Here is a 17,285-nt window from a genome sequence, read left to right as displayed (position 1 = left end):
CTTTTTTTGTTATATGAAAATTCATATGAGATAAGGAACTCTCAATAAGAATTGGAAGATTTAGAAGAAGAGTAAGAATTGGAAAGAGTTGGCTCCTTACGGAAAGGTGGAGAACTCCTATCTTGTTCCTAGAACAAATTCAGTGAAATCAATGACAGTTTATGTTTCTCTCTATATCTTCTCTTCATCACCATACATCAACCTCAAAGCAGCCAAAGCTTTTTTGAATCTCATTCAGGAGAACATATGCAGTCCCCAAGTCCAGATCCAATCCAGCCTCTTTGCTGACACTCCCAACAGTGTTATTGGGAAAGGTGGTGTGTTTCAATGATGCAAACACCTGCCCAGTAGGAACTAGCCTGAAACTGCCAGCTTGTTTCAGGCAGAACATTAAACAGCTGTCTGGTTGTAGTAAAGTTTAGTCACCACCAGCTGAGGCTGAAGTCAAATTTATGACCTGCAGGTGAGGGGCTTTGTATCCATTACTTGTGCCGTGAACCATCTAGTTATTTAAATGTCTTCAGAAGGGACGTGTTTTGACAATTTAGTTAAAAAGAGAGAAGGGGAAAGGATTTTACAGAAAAAACCTTAACATTTTTTTCCCTGTTGATAATTACATGCATTTAGTACTACTTTTGTATTTGCATGAGAACTTTGAGTAAATCCAGATGACATCAATTATGTCTATGGTATCCAGGCAGGTCCTCAGAGTTATATCACAGTGGAACTCAAATGCAATGCATATTATGCCATTGGATGCATCCTTTTCATCTCAGTCTTCACATATTTGAATGTCTCTCTCTGTTTAAAAAGAAGAGTATATTGACATAGTGTCTTTGTTTTATATAGATCCTGAATCTGCAATTTTGTAGCAGCTTTCCAGTCCCTACAGGGCATTTAACTTAGATTTGACAGAAGCCACAGAATGGTTTTGTAATGGATATTATCTGTGCTCTTGGTCCCTGGAATGCCTTTTAGATGGGCTAATATCAGCAAAATTTTAGTGGGTAGTCAGGGAATTATATAGAAAACATGTAATTGGACTTCATGAGAAATTGTTGACTAATACCCTTCTGATGGTACCTTGGAATCATCTATGGCTGAGTAATCTCTGTAAAGTGATTTGCATCACAGCCGAGTTGGCGTCAAGGGTATAGTTTGGACAGAAGGCACATTTTAGAAATTAGGATCTCCATTTTTTTTTTTTCCATGTGAAAATACATTACATATGCTCCCTGTTTTTCTCAGGGACTATCACAGGGCCCTAAAACATTTACAGCTTTGCTTATGCAAAGGTATGAAAGGAGGGTATGAAAGGAGACAAAATATGACAGTGGGGGCTGATGGCAGCGTGAAGCTGCAGCTTTCCATGTGCTTTCAGTGCTTTGTTTATTGCTTTGTGCGGCACAGCCTAGATGAGGCTCATCAAGAGCCAGCTCTAATTGAAGCTCTCCTATAAAAGTGCTGCTATGAGCAGATGTGGCTGTACCAGGAACATTTTTTTTTTAATGCACTCACAAGTATTTTAAGACCTAAAATATTTCCAGACAGAAACAAGATAGTTGGCACAGGCTGAACATTTAAGCTTCATTGCAGACACATATCCCAGTTTTCCCACTCCATAACTAGTCCTCAGTTTCTCCTGGGAATCTGATCAGTACCTGCCCCCATTAATGCTGTGTGCTTTAAGGGGTTTTACTTGTACTTTTCCATCTTGACAGAAACCACACCTTTTGGGATAGATTTTTATTGGAGATAAGAAGAAAAAACCCTCTCATTTATTAAGGACATCAGGAAATATCTAGGCACATTTTTAACTTATATTTTCCCAATGGAGCCTACTTCCAGCTTTCCCAGGTGTACTTTTCCAAGTTCTGCCAAGGAAACTTGATGCTTATTGAAAATGTAAGTAGATTTCATAAATCTTTTCCTATCCACCTATCTCAACTCAAGCAATGGCAGCTGAGATGCTGCTCATCTCCACCCAGCATGGGAAGAAAGCGCAGCAAAATTTATGATGGACTGAGACAGAGTGGAAAAGGGTGGTAACTGTGTGTGGTGAAGAGTAGTTACCAACCTGGGCAGCAAAACCTAGGCACATGAACCTTTCTGGCTGAGGCTTTATGGTAGTTTGCTGCAACCAGCCAGAGTTTTTCATGCCATTCTTCAGTAATTCCCTCTCCTGTCATTGTCATTCTGGAAAACAGACTTAAATTAGTGAATTAAAAGGTCGGTGAGCCCATTTATCTGAAATAACCTGTTATTGCATGTAAATTTGGATTTGTAAAACAGCTATTTTTTGGGAGTCAGAAGCTCAAAAGAGGGGCATTTTCTGAAATGATCAGAAAGTTTGAGATAGAAATATGATATATAGATCTAAATATGAGAGCACTTGGAGAAGGTGGGCAGCTGGGTTTTATTTTAAAGCATTCAGACATTGTCTTGCTAGTAGAAAAAGGGCTTAAAAAAACCCCAAGCAAACAAAGACTCATGGCTGGCAGGTGTAGAAATTATTTAACTTTTGACTGTGCAAGGCAATGGCTGATTTGTGAGCATGATTCCTCCTAGGCTTTCAGTTGTGTGTCCTGATGCAGAACTTGTGTTGCCAGTGGATTCAGGACTGTCAGACTTAATACTTCATCTTAGGAGAATAGACATGATCTCAGGCAAAAGTGCAGTGTCCCATCATGGGCAGGGTGCTCTCCTGGAGGACAAAAGGCTGGCAGCAATGCCATACCTTGGCTGGTGTTGGAGCAGCCAACTGGAGGCACAGGCTGGGGAAGCATTAAGGAGTTGCTGGATAAAACCAGGGAGGATAAGGTAGGAAGCAAGGAGCTCTTTTGTAGCTGAATTCTGAGCAAACACTTCTTTGTCATAAGCGCTGTCAAACAGCCTCGTTGCCACGGCAACATTGGCTGGATAACCCATTTGGGAAAATACTTGTAGGACCTAACATTCTATCATCTGTCATTCAATAATTTCATGTTCATAATAACTAGGAAATCAATGGCCATCCTCGGAGACAGTTTGCTGAAAGGGTGAGTGCTCCATGGCCAGCACAGTCCAGGCTGCTCTCAGCTCACTGGGAGGCTCGCGCTGGCCGTGGAGCGTGGGGCTCATGAGGACCTGCTCAGAGACTGAGGTTTGTGATCTAATTAAACTGTGCTGTTGACACCCATAAGAGAGAGGAGAAAATGGCAGATAAAGCAGTTCAAGTGGTGTGAGGAAACAAAGGTTTAGGTGGAATTAGCTTTTCATATTTTAAAATACCACGGAAAACTATGTGCTCAAGTTATCACATGGCCAGTGTGAACAAATTCTGTAACTTAAAGGCATTTTTTTCTTATCTTGGCTTTCTAATTAAACTGCTTATCATCATAAAGGCTGTGTTACCTTTATGTTACGTATTGAATATAAAGCAATCACGGAACAGTAATTAAAATTCTTAGACATGCACCCATTGACTTTACATACAATTAGTTTGCAGCAGTGTGCCATTCATTAATAACACAAGTTTTCAGAACTGAGACCTTGGTTGGCTTTGCAGGGAAAGATGTGTTTAGTAATTATTTTAGCAGTGTTTATCTGTTTTGAAAAAATGTGCTAATATGTATCTCTGGAAAGTAATTCTGGAAATAAAGAAAATATCTTAAATTGAAGCTTAGGGAGAGAGGGTAAGTCCTTGCTGATAGGAGTATTACAGACATGAATAAAAGGTAATTCTTATCACTCTATTAACAGTATTTGAAGGATTCTCATTCTCATAATTCACAACAGGAGTTTCCTTTTCCTTTTAAAAATTCTTTTGGAGCAGAAAGATAAGGTGGCTCTTTTCCAGCTGACTGTTTCAGCACGTCTGTGGTTCAGTTAGCACACAGCCCAGGACAGATGCATGCAGGGCCACAGGCCAGAGCTTTGGGAAGTTTGCGCTGAGGAATGTGGTGAATAATCAGGTCAATTTTTATGGGTTTCTGCAAAAAGCACATGCTTTTTGAAGGGAGATATGTGGTTCATTTTGCAAATGTTGTACTTGGTAATTATGTGAAGTGATGCCTTAGGTATTAGTATGGGAAATGAGAAGGCGAACCATCCTTCTTGTTTGCACCCAGAGGTCGAACTGTGAGTACTCAGGGTGGTGACTCCAAACTCTTCATTATTTGATGCCCTACTATGGTTTCTTGAGGTAAGCACTTGCTCTCAGCTTTTGAGGACTTGTTTGATTACAGCACATTCAATTACAGGCTCACTGTGTGTTCTCCATGAAAACGTTTCCAGTTGCTCAAGCCATCAGAAATACCTGCAGATCCTAATCCTCAGGCTCTGAGTTGTGCTAGTTAAGTCTCTAAAATCATCCATTTGCTGTTTAAGTTTAGATTGGCTTGTATTCGAGTGATATGTCAGGTTTAGAAAAAAATTTCCTAGAATTTTTCTGTTTGGGAGAAGAGGCCTGTTTCTTTCATGTTCTCCAATGTACTGGGTTCAGAGAAGAAGAGAGAGGTTCAGGAGGTTGCTGGTCACTACAGATCTGTTGAAAAACTCAGAACTCAGTTTTAGGAGAGGAGGAGGCAAGATTTCATTGTGAGGGACCTGATGAAGAAGGAATCCCTGAAGGAAACAGATTTATCGAGATATAGGAATGAGATCCCACAAGTCTGACATAAGAAAAAAAGGGAATATTTATGCTCAAGTTAAAGAGCTTCATAAAGCACAGAAGAAAGAAGCAAGGGGAAGAATGACACATTCTTCTTTTTTAAGAAAACAAGTAAAGATGAGTTAAAAAAAAAAAGTTAAGAAAGTTAAGGTACAGGCTATGGAAGCAGGTACAATGATAGGAAAGAGAAAGAGTGACAGGTAAGCTTTTAATGTCTGGGTCTCTGGTGGTGAAGGTGAGCACCTTAAATAGGAAGTGATTAAAAATATATTATCTCAGCAAAACTGCTCAATATTGAAATATTCAATCAACAGCTGGCAGGATTGACAATAGCCAAGCTGTGATGGGGTTCAACCTTTCTTTGACTTCATACGGAAAAACAATCTAGTCTGTATTGAGAAGGCATTAAAGGAGTCAGCTAAAGCCCCACCATTGAATAGAAATGAGACACTGCCCTTGAGAAAAGTACATCCAGACAGCAAGCTAAGAAAGAGTAAGAGCAGATGTCTGGAGAGGAAACAAGTAGGTGCTTGAAGTGGTAGAAGTAACTTTTCACACCAGGTTCAAATAGGAATCTCTCTAGACATCAATTTTTATATAAGTAATCTTCTCCCCCATGTGGCAGGATGATGAAGCCTTATTTCTTTGTGAGCATTGGCTGGGTACCTCCAGTGTGGGCACTGCCAGAGAAGTGCTCCCACAGCCTCAGCCATTACCTCCCTTCACACCTGGGCATTTGACATGGGAAAAGCTGGCTTGTATGGACAAATGAACATGTTCTTCTGAGTAACTAGCTAGCAGCTTTTATTCAGATTATTAAAATAATGTAAGGAAGCATCAAGAAAATTAATTTATTTACCTTTCTGAAAGGAATTGGTAGCTCCCTTGACTCCCTATGGGGATTCTCATATTTACTTTGTTTAGACTTAAAGGAGAGTGTTAGAGATATGAATGCATATAATATTTATTGGTTAGGTCTTGTGCTTTCCCCCAGCATTTGTCAGTTACTGCTATTTTCTGTCACCCTCTGGAAGATGGAAAGGAAAAGAATTTCAAGAGTGCCAAGGGAATACGAACTGTGACTGCCTCTTCCATACTTAATGTGAGTGGATAAATACACAACATCAGTTTCCAGTGCTGGCACTCACTTTGGCTGTGCAAGTCCTCCTTCCCATTCCTCCTTCCCCTCCTCTCCTGATAGAAGAGGAAAGCCAGGAGGAAGTTGTAACAAGACATTCCCTGTGTGTTGCAAAGGATAAATATTGCCTCCCCCAGTGCTGCTTTGATGAATCTGTGTTTAGTCAGAGGTTAGATGAGTAAAGCTTCCACTGAAGAGTGTGAAATAGCATTGATCAGACTGACTTCTGAAGCAGGGTGAAAGACAAAAAGAATCAATTAAACCTGTGGCCCTGGTATCCTGGTTTATTTTGCTGTGTCCTCTCCTCTCCTCTCCTCTCCTCTCCTCTCCTCTCCTCTCCTCTCCTCTCCTCTCCTCTCCTCTCCTCTCCTCTCCTCTCCTCTCCTCTCCTCTCCTCTCCTCTCCTCTCCTCTCCTCTCCTCTCCTCTCCTCTCCTCTCCTCTCCTCTCCTCCTGTCTCCTCTCCCCCATGTCTCCTCTCCTCCTCTCCTCTCCTCTCCCCTCCCCTCCTCTCCTCCTCTCTCCTCTCCTCTCCTCTCCTCTCCTCTCCTCTCCTCTCCTCTCCTCTCCTCCTCTCCTCTCCTCTCCTCTCCTCTCCTCTCCTCTCCTCTCCTCTCCTCTCTCCTCTCCTCTCCTCTCCTCTCCTTCCTCTCCTCTCCTCTCCTCTCCTCTTCCTCTCCTCTCCTCTCCTCTCCTCTCCTCTCCTCTCCTCTCCTCTCCTCTCCTCCTCTGTCCTCTCCTCTCCTCTCCTCTCCTCTCCTCTCCTCTCCTCTCCTCTCCTCTCCTCTCCTCTCCTCTCCTCTCCTCTCCTCTCCTCTCCTCTCCTCTCCTCTCCTCTCCTCTCCTCTCCTCTCCTCGAGTCTCCTCGAGTCTCCTCTCCTCTCCATATAATATATGATAATATTATAATAATGCAGGGGAAATTTGGAAGCCAAGGGTAAAGGGAAATAAAGTAGAGAAGAGCTGGAAAGGAGCAGGACATGATGAACAAAATCTGTGCACAGCACTAGGGAACTGTTTGGAGTCATGAATGGATGAATTGGGAGATAAAATCAGAGCTGTGGCAAGGCATGGAATTTATGTGGGGAGTAGGAAAAAGGAACTAAAAACCAAAAAACTTTTGGTTTTTTCAACCAAAAGTGGGAATGTTTCTGAAAAAACCTCAGTTCTTACATGACAACCCATTTCTGAGGAATGTATAACATCCAGAACTTTCGGTAGCTAAAATACTTGAATTTCTGTTCACATCTGTAGCTTGAGACAGGACTCTCTTTTCCCTGAGCTGACAATGCTGTTGCTCACTGCATGAGTTTCCTAATTTATTTGGCCATCACTAAGGGTTCCCTAAAGCATTACAATAAATCCCCAACACATCTGCTGAAGGGGCAAATAACAACCTTTGGGCTTCTGGCTGGTGACTTCAGTGACAGGGTGAGGTCACTCTGAAGGCAGTAACTTTTGAAGGAGACCACAGTAGGACAGATATGCAGATAATGTTTAACTACAGAACTTTTTTTTTGTCTTTGGCTAGAAGTCATTGACTCAGAAAACTTGTGATTGAGGTGCTGGGGAAGGAAAGACATTGCTTGCCATAGCAACCTTAACATCCCCTTACAGTACGTGTGTCAGTTGTGCTAGGGCTAATTTATCATGTAAAGTGTATGCTATGTATGTCACATTTTACTGCCTGTTCATTTGTTTTGATAATCAAGATCTTGACAGATTTGTCGCACATGGTAGGATTTATAGTAAGGATTTTCTTATCACTGAATTAAGTTGATACATATAATCCTAGTGTCCTGCACAAGAACTGAATAGAAATGAAACATATTCAGAGTAGATGCAAAGGTCTTGCAGAAAAAGCACTCACCCTTTCCTAATCCTCAATTTTTTTTTCCCTTTTTTTTCCTTTCTTTTCATGTGATTTGTTTCACATCTTTGCAGGAGGAGTCATAGAGAACACAATAGACATTGACCTTGAGAAGGTTAAATATTTCCTCTTTTATTAAAAGATCTTTCTGTTTTATAAGATACAAAGTTTAATTCTGTAAAAAACACAAGTGAGTTTTGGAAATACACTGATTTTACCTCCAGTAAATCATGATCACTCACATATGTGCTGCCTGTAGTCTGAAGTTTGATAAGTTAATTCCTTTTTCAGGGATGTTACTTCCTCCCCTGCAGTAAATGAAAGTGTCTCATTCCCCTCTCTGAAGACAAGTTGAAAATGTGGGGTCTGACTTAATATAGGCAAATACAAATGTGAACAGATTTAGCCACTGGAGCTGCCCACCTGGCCTGAGGCCCCTTGTTTTTCTTTTGAAATACATGGTTCAGTAGTACAGAAATTGGCTCTGGAGTATATGATATTGCATTTCTCCATTTTTACATTGCAGCAGGCTGCTTTATTCTGGGCAGGCAAGCTGGTGGGTGTGGGGACTCAGGGAAGGTATGTGCCTGCCTGTGAGCATCTTTAAACGCTTACAAGCACAAGACCTGCCTTACTAAAGGAGCTGAGAACGACTGTACAAGTGGTCTTGAACCTTTTGAGGCTGAGAATTCCAAACAGCATCTCCTAAAATATCTATCCTGCAAATATATATTTTTATTTTATGGTTTTTAAGAAATAGCACTTTTTGCTGTTGGTAATGTATAAGGGAACTGAGGGCATTTACTGCACTGTTGGACAAAGCATGGTGGGTATTTCCTAGTAAGAAGTTTAGATAAACCTCAGAATCACAGAATGCTTTGGGTTGGAAGGGATCCTTAAAGATCATGCTTTTCCGAGCACTAGTACTGGAGAGCATCAGTGGATAATTACAAAGCAAAGATCCCTGGAACAGGAGATTTTTGTTTCATTTTGTTTTGTTTGTTTGTTTGTTTGTATTGTTTCATATGTTTTTTATGCTAAATACAAGTTAAGTACTTCACTGTTATTTGCACCATTCATTAACTGTAATGTGATTGAATTCTTTCCCTGCACTTTATATTCTGCTTTGGCTATCTTAGGAAGCTATGTTCAAAAAGAGTCTTTAATGCCCCTGTCCAGAGGGCTCAGACAATCCAGGAGTCCTGGCAAATTGCAGTAAGACTGAAGCACAGCACAGGGGTGGCAGCAGCTGAGCAGAGGCTGGGTGGCAGTGGTGTCCCTGTGGCCAGGAAGCAAGGGCTGGGTGGGCACCACCCCCTGCAAACCACTGATGTGTGACAAATCTCCCCTCTGAAGCTGACAAGATCTTCATTTTGGCTGTTTTATTCTAGAGAAAAGGAGAGGGGTTCAGAATCTGAAAACTTGTTCAGAGATAAAGCAGGATTTGCTATGCTAATTTCTTTTCCACAGGACATCAAAATAGAAGGAAAAGAGGCATCAAATCAACCACATTTCATTTGTCTCCATCCATGTAGGTCTGCAGGAGTTTTTTTACATTTTCTGCGTTTTTCTTCCTAACTCCTTATACCTGAGTTCATAGCTGACAGTACTGATTGTTGATGGGTGAGTGTTGCAGGGTTTGGCAGGGCACACTGGCAAGGCTGAGCTCTGGTGTGCTGCGGGGCTCAGGGCACCCTGACACGGGTGGGCTGGCTGGCACGGGGCCAGGACCAGGCTTGTGCCCAGGCAGCCTGCCAGGTTAGCATCCAGCAGAAAGATCCCTGCACTTCCCTGACAGCTGCCACAGTAACCAAACACCAGCAATTTTCAGGGAAAGACACATCTAATAACATTAATTTTCATCTAGAGCAGAAGGTAAGGTAACTAAAGCCAGGTTGATTGGGCTTTGCCGGGACATTTAACTAATGATCCTAGAAAGCAGGTGCACTGGCAGTGATTTTAAGCTTTAGAAAGCCCAAAGAGGGTACAAAGTAAAACTTTGATGCTGTGGGGATTTTAAAGAGGAAGCTCCATTCGTTTTAAATCATTACAAAGCATTTGCTGATGGCAACAGAATTAATGGTGCTTTTGTGGTGGTCAGTGACTATCAACAAACAGAGCTGACTGTAGTTCAAATTATTATTTTAGATCAAACTAGCCAGTCTAAACCAAACCCAGCTAGTCTGACTAGCTGACAGACATGGGAGTAGTGTGGGCAGTTCTCCTGCTGCGTTATGTGGTGTACACCTGCATCCATCATTCTGTCAAGTGTGTGTTGGAAGCCAGGTTTGACATTCTATCACATTCACCACCGAATACCGTCTTTAGGGTGATGAAGTCATGATTAGTTACACACAAGCATCCAACTCCCCTCTGTCTAACTCCTTCTTTAGAGACATAGGTTGTATCTGTGTTACAAAATAATTCTTTACTATAGTAATGTTAACTTCTGACAGCTGTATTACAACATCTTTATACTTTGGTAGAGGAGAAAAGCAGCTGCTTTTGTGGCCTGATTCAATACAGCTCTTCTTTTTAGCTTTGATACCATGAAAATCCATTCAAGGCTATGAAAACTTCCCTAATCCTGGTTTTTCTAAGGCAGAGTAGGCCATTTATATGGGACAAGACAGAATTATCTATTTTACTGCTGTATCCCTTGACAGTTTTTCCAGACTGTCACCTGTGTGAGCTTTGAAAGTGAATGGTGGTGTGTCCATATTGGTAAATGTGTCTCTGTACTGGTTGTGTGATATTCATGACAAACTGTTCTCAGCATCTTCACTTTTTAAATATTTGGGTGTACCAAAATTACTCTTGTAGATTTATTGAGCTAATGGCACTTACACTCAAAGGGCCTTTTAGTAAGAGACTTTCTCAAGTCATTAGTAATTTTTCATTTTGTACTTCCATCCTGATTAGCTGTATGAAACTTAAAACTTTTAATTGAGAAACCACACAAGATATGTTAATTATATTTGAGTGCTGGAGACTGCAAAGGTGGCCTCAGCAGAACTTGGATGGGTGTAACAGGCCTCCATAATACATTCTTTGAAAAGCTCTGTGAAGCCTTAAAAGGCTTATTGAATTGATGCCTTTGCAAAGCTGGTGTCACTTTATAAGAATGTAAAAAGGAAGAGCTTTTCTAATGAAGCGGGTATCAGAGGAAAGAACAGAGCCAAGGAGTTCCTCACCACTGCTCTTGTCCTCTGAACCAGTCCCTGCAGCTTCAGCACTTGAATTAATTTTGTACTGTGAGTTCGGTTTCTCATCGAGGCTTTTCATTGATATTTAACTTTGTTTGATCTGGGCCTGAACTTGGCAAATCTCAGTTCCAAATGGTCTTTATTTTTTCCCACACAGGCCTAAAAGCACTCATATATAATCCTCAGCTGTTGGGAAAAATGGTTTTTTTTATTTATTTATTTTTTTAAATAAATTTTGAAACAGATGTAGCTTGAAAAGCTTTGAAACTGATTAGGACAATAATAAAATGTACTGTTATAGATGTGTTTGAAGTTCAAAGTCATTATGGGATCATTAGGCTGTTGGAGTCTGTTGTATTAGCAGCTAACGTTAGCTAAGGAACTTTCAGTTGAAGAGATATTCTAGCTTTTTGTGCAAGAACTGGTAAATTTTGAGCTTTAAAATTGAAAAAGTAAAGGCACCATGCTGCCAATATTAGATTTCTGAAGAGAAGAATAATAAACACAGGCAAGCTATCAGCAAGGGGCTGCATGGAGGGAATTCTCAGAGCTGTTCTATCTCTCATAGCTCCCAGGAGTCGGTGAATTATGGGCTTCCTAAGGAGGTGGATGACTAGTGAACAGTTATCTGTTGCAAAATTGTCTAATACCTTTTTTGAACTCTTTTCTGCTTTTTGCTTCCTTTGAGGTTCAGTAATGCATTCCACTGTCAAATTTCTTGGAAAAAAAAATTCCAGGCTTTCTTTAGTTGTTTTAAATGTATCATCTTATTATTTCATTGTGTAATGTGGGAAGGAATTTGTTCTGTATCAGGAGAATACATATAAAGGCAGAAGATGCAGGGAAAGTGAACTATTATCTGTATTTCTCATTTGTGCTTCACAGCTCTTCCATTTTCTTTAAATGATTTAGAGATGGAAAGACCAGGACTGGTGACTGTATGGATAAAATATGGATATTTCTGGTGTTTGTGCAGTTTCAGTAGTTCCTGCTCCATTGTTAGTCTTTTCCTCAGGCAATTCAAGGAAACTATCCACAACTCCAAATCTATTTTCTGAGTAGATATAGTTACTTTAGAGACCATGACTGAATATTTTAGTAGTGTTCCCTTAATTGACATGTGATTTCACATCTAAATTTATCTATAATCAGAGTTTTTTTCCCACAGCTTTGTCCATACACTTTAGGTTTGACTATCCTGATTAATTCTTTTTTACTTTAAATCATTTCAAGCTTATTTATGAGTAATTCTACTCTGTGTATTCCATAGTGTTAAAACTCTCCAGTCAGTTAAGGGCCATCAGCACAGTTTCACATGATCATATGGTTTAAAAAAAAGTGAAGTTGTGTGAGATGGTTTCATTATAACTAACTAATGAGATAAAGTTAAGAGAAAGTCACAGTCCTTCCAGAAGATGTTAACCAAGTCCTGACTCCAACCTTTATGAATTCCTAAGGCCTTAAAATTCAGTATTAGGCATCATTTGATTTTCTGCAACAGTTTCCTAATTATTTTGGCACCAGTTTAAGGGGGATAAGCAAGCCACTCAGAGTAAAAACCATGGGGAAAAATATCCTGGATGACACTTTGAGAAAGAAATGAGAAAAAAGTCTCTGAGCAGCCTGAAGTTTGGCTAGCAAATGTGGTAAAGGAATTGTACTTTTCCCAAAGAATGCTAGCCAGCTCATTCACATTGTATTGATAGATAAATGGGTTAAAACAGGAGGGTTATTTTTTTTTTCCTGTATAGAACAAAAAGAACAAGTAGAACTTGTATTCTAAGCAGTCATGGCAGAGAGGATTCTTCATGTGCTTCTTTTCCATTTCCCTTTAGACAGGTATTTGCATTTTGGACAAGGAATCCCATAAATCCCATAGGATCCCATGGATCCCATGTCAATTTAATCATGGATTAATAATGGATTCCCATGGATGGGAAAGACAATCAATAGATATCAATAGACTGGACTTGTGTAATATGATGTTATGGGTGCTGTCTGCCTTCCAGGGGGCATTTGAGCCCAATGGAAAATTCCACTTATGGAGCCCATTTGATTTAAAGTTCAGGCAGGTCTAGTCTTCAGAGAAATTACAGTCCTCCTGGGAAATACAGAACATAGGAATTCCATGTCCTGCCTCTTCTCTTGCCACCTTTAATTTTGCTGTGACTTTGACCAGTGCATGAAATCTTGGTAGCTGTGGTAAAGAATATGAGATTAAGCAAATATCTTTCCTAAATTAATGTTCCAGAGAATATTGCATTTTGTCATAGACACAAATTCTTAGTTTTTGTGTTCATGCATTTTTAATTATGCTCTGATGACTGCAGTAAACACACAGCGTTTTTGTAAGACATTTGAGCAAGACTTTCATGTATCTACCTTGTAGGGATTGAGGAAAGATTTTCTAGTCTATTATATTTGCAAAAATCCATTTTATCAAAGCCTAAGCCCATTTAAATGACTTTGTACTTCCATAGTTTTCACCTTTGTTTAGCCTACTGGTTAATACATTCAATATGTTATTTTAGAGTTCAAGCTGGCTAGGTTATATGCAAATTCTGAGTCTTGGGTTATATTTACTGAAGGTTTTTAAGTTTTTCTCTGCAATCATAGGTCTGGAAGATTCTTTGTTTTTCTGATATGCAAACTGACTGATGCAGATCACCTGATTCCAGCAGTTGAGGCTTTATGAAAAACATTAAATATCCCAATGGACTAAAAGATCTTCCCAGACTGAGGTTAAACTTTATGAGTTCAAGCCTTTGCTCAGAACACTGGGGATATGCAAAAGCTTTCTCCAGCTCCATTTTTCTTATGATACTTCTGTTTTACAGCTACGCAGCCCTTAGACTATAAATTGCATTGCCATCTGTTTTGTGAGCCAGATTTCTGGGAATTCCTCAAAATTTATATAGTAAATGCTGTGGGGTTGGTACATCAGGAGGACAGTGTGAATTCAAGGGCTTGCAAAAAAAACTTGGAATTCCACATATGCTTCACTGAGTCTGGACCAACAGCTTCACTATCCTCACATAAAATGAATGTTATATTTTACTATGTGTCTTTCAGCTGTGTGATAAAGAAGATATAAAGGAGTGAGTGGTCTTTAATTTGCAGTGTCATTTTCTTGAATTTTTTGCAATGAGACTTTTCAAGCATGGGTGCTTATAATTAGACATTGCTGTACCTCAGTGAGGTGACTATATACCAAATGTAAGTCATCTCCTAGATACTTAAAATTAATTAGGGGATCTAAACAACGGCATGTTGTTTGAAAATGTTAACATTTTTTTGTTGTAACTCTCTTAAAATTAAACTCTATCTGTTTGCATTATTGATTGCTGATTTGACTGTAAATTATTATATTAGTTTTTATGGTAATTTTAAATTGTAGGCAATGATCATAAAGAACTCCACAATTAAGAAAAGCAATTGAAATAGTATGTTATTGAAAATCTATTAATTACATATAAAATAAAAGTGACCAGATTATGTTTTTTTACCTTTTTGATCCCTTTAGCTACAAAAAGTTGGAGGGCAATAACGATGAGGAAGAGGGAAAGTAAGAAATTGCTTTCTTAGCAACGTCAAATTCAAATTGGCCAAAGCACATCACATACTTCTTTTTAGTTAATAGTTCCACCAAGATTTTCCTTGAATGTCATTCTATGCTGCACATAGTATTTTGACAACATGTAAGATCAAATTTGCATATTTAGATGGAGCTCAGGAACCTGGAAGTACACCTTTTCTTCTCTAATAAATCTATTCAGCCTTTCAGACTGTGCCCATTAGTGGCTGCAGAAGCAGAAGACAGAACCTTTTTACTCTGTGTGAGCAGAAGGCAGGCACTTGATCAATTAATGGAGAAGCTTATGTTGTCTCCAGAGAAGTAAACAAAACCAGAGAAAGAACGAAATAAAATAGACACTGTAAGGGGAAACTGCTGAAAGCTTAACTGTATCTTTCCTTTGCTTATTTTGTCTATTGGTTTTTGTTGTTGTTGTTGTTTCTTGTGTATAACTGGAATCTTGTAATAATATGTCCTTTTTGCCTTGTTTTTTTAAGAACTAATTTTAAGAAACTATCAAAAATATACCAGGGTAAATAATGTTTCCTTTCAATAATGTAGTTTAGCTTTCAAACTGTGTTATGTGTCAGAGGAAAAAGTTGCATGAGTGGAAGAAGAGAACACTTTCATCGAAAGACGGCATGGTTGTCCTTGCATGACTGTTGTCTTGTTCATTGATCTGACTTTCTTAAGTTCAAAATTTACACATCTGAGAATCTTTCTGCACCTCACAATATATAAGCCTTCAAAGATTGAGTTGATGTTTGCTACATGGGTTTAAACCTCTCAGCATGAACAGCATTTCATGTGAGTGTGGAGGAGTAGAACAGAGGCTGATTCCTTCTAACAATGATGAACCTGCCTCCATGGTTCGTCTTTGAAATCCTTGGGCTTTGTAGGAAATTCATAACCAAACCTGCCTGCTCAGGTTCTTCCACCAAATGAAAATTAATCTTACTGTTCTGTTTTAGAACAGTGCTGGAAGCTGGTATGTGAAGAGCTTGCTCTATTATTGGTCATTATTTGATTCTTCCTGACTCCACACATTTATTAAAGGAGATGAAATTTAATTAAGATTTAGTCTCAACCTATTTGTAATTTACCTAGAGGTTCTAGCAAACTTTACTACTGTGCAGAGTGTGCAGCAGTGGTCCAGTTTTTCCTGTAGGTTTCTCTGCTTGGCTCTTATCCTGTCTATTAGGTAAAATTAGGGCCCAGGAAATTGGATTATTATATCCCAAGGGGCTGAACTGATAAGCAGCACATGACTGTTGATCTGCTTGCTCCCCAGTGCTGCTGGTGTTTGAGGTGCTGCTAGATGCAAAGCCAATTTCTTATCAATTAGTGCTCATTAGAATCATTTCCTGTTATTGATTTTAAATGTTTGACAAAGCACTTTTAGGAAACTGCACCCAAAAAAACTAGTAGCTATACATGGCTTCTTAGTAAATGCAACTCTTTAGGGCCCAGTGTTAATCTTAACTGGTTTCATTGTTTTCCAAGTAATTATTTCTGCTTTGGATCCCACCTGCTATCCTCTCCAGATTAAAGATGTTTTGAAAGAAGCACTTGATATAGTTCTTTATGAGAAAAGCTGCTGAGAAAGTATAGATTAAAAAAAAATAAAAAGGAAATTTTGCTTTTCCTATCCTCTTTTGTTATGACTTGGACTTTTTATCTTGCATAACTACCACTGGATTATATGATGTACAGTACAGGAATTAATGTCAGCCTTGAGTTATATGTGATTTTCATTGGCCTTAATATTTAACTTGTGGGCTTAGTTTAATTTTAAATGCATCTTTTCCTTTCTACATGCATTGAGAATTGTGGCACTATTCAAATCTAATTTAAAAATGGTAAAAATGGATATAATGACATGTTAAAATAATAGCTTTGATACCTGGGAGTCCAAGAGTGTGTGAATTTCTGAGAAATTTGGCTTATAATTACTATTAATATGTTATACATGCAAGAAAGTGACCCGAATGTGAGATTATTTAATAAACAGTAAAATGTGTGTCTATATGTAAAGAGCACCAGGTCAGGCACACTTGAATTTCCACATATCCCATATATGCATGATGAATTGTTATGGAATTATGCCTTTTATGAGTACAGTGGAATTTTGGCTACATTTGGCAGTGTCAGAGTTGGAGCTATCAGTGTAGCCATTGGGGTTCGTTTTCTCTCCTTTCTGTTGTTTAAATTTTTAGCAACAACAGCTCAGGTTTCACAGGCACTCTCCTAAAATGCTTACAAATATTTTAAATCTATTCTGTGATCCCTGTTGCATAAGGTGGAGACCTAACATAAGACTTGACTTGTGCTTTTCCCACCTCCATTAATGAATTAGTCTCACAATTACTGTAAAAATTGAGACAAGTGTGGGTGAAATGCATGCAGCTTAGTCTCTCTAACCTTAATAAACAGAGTTGGTATTGACACAAGTGAATTTTGTTTAACCACAGTACATTTGCTTCTTAATTAGTGAATATTCATCTGTCATCAGCAGCAGCTATGACACCCCTCCCTGCTAACACGTTCTGTCATAAATAATCAATGAGACGCTATTAATATTCATGAGTGGGAATCTGTGTAGTCATGTGCACTGATGCAGAGACAGGGGGAGTGTTGCCATGAACTGAGTCGAAACTCTGTGTGTGTATACGTGAGTGTAAGATAGTTAGGGAAAGGGAAGAAGAGCACGCTGCCACGCACTGCCCTGCCTTGTGCTTCCAGCTAACAGTGGCGTGCCTGTGTGTCGGGGCTGGAGTGACTGATGAAAAACAGTAGACAAGTCTGGAGGGTGATTCCCCGTCAGTGCATTTGCCTTTCAGTGCTGGG

The 17,285-nt window shown here is 39.4% G+C and overlaps 1 protein-coding gene across 2 annotated transcripts in view; it reads left to right on the top strand.

Annotated features, from left to right (window-relative positions):
* Window positions 1-17,285, top strand: part of PDZRN4 (PDZ domain containing ring finger 4) — a 227,827-nt gene that overhangs the window by 113,722 nt on the left and 96,820 nt on the right. The gene's annotated exons all lie outside the window — the stretch shown is intronic.

The sequence above is a fragment of the Pseudopodoces humilis genome, chromosome 5, assembly GCF_049639895.1.
Source record: "Pseudopodoces humilis isolate 2021_Gansu_Grassland_sample_001 chromosome 5, ASM4963989v1, whole genome shotgun sequence".
NCBI classification, from domain to species: domain Eukaryota; kingdom Metazoa; phylum Chordata; class Aves; order Passeriformes; family Paridae; genus Pseudopodoces; species Pseudopodoces humilis.
This window is presented reverse-complemented; position numbering and strand designations above follow the sequence as displayed.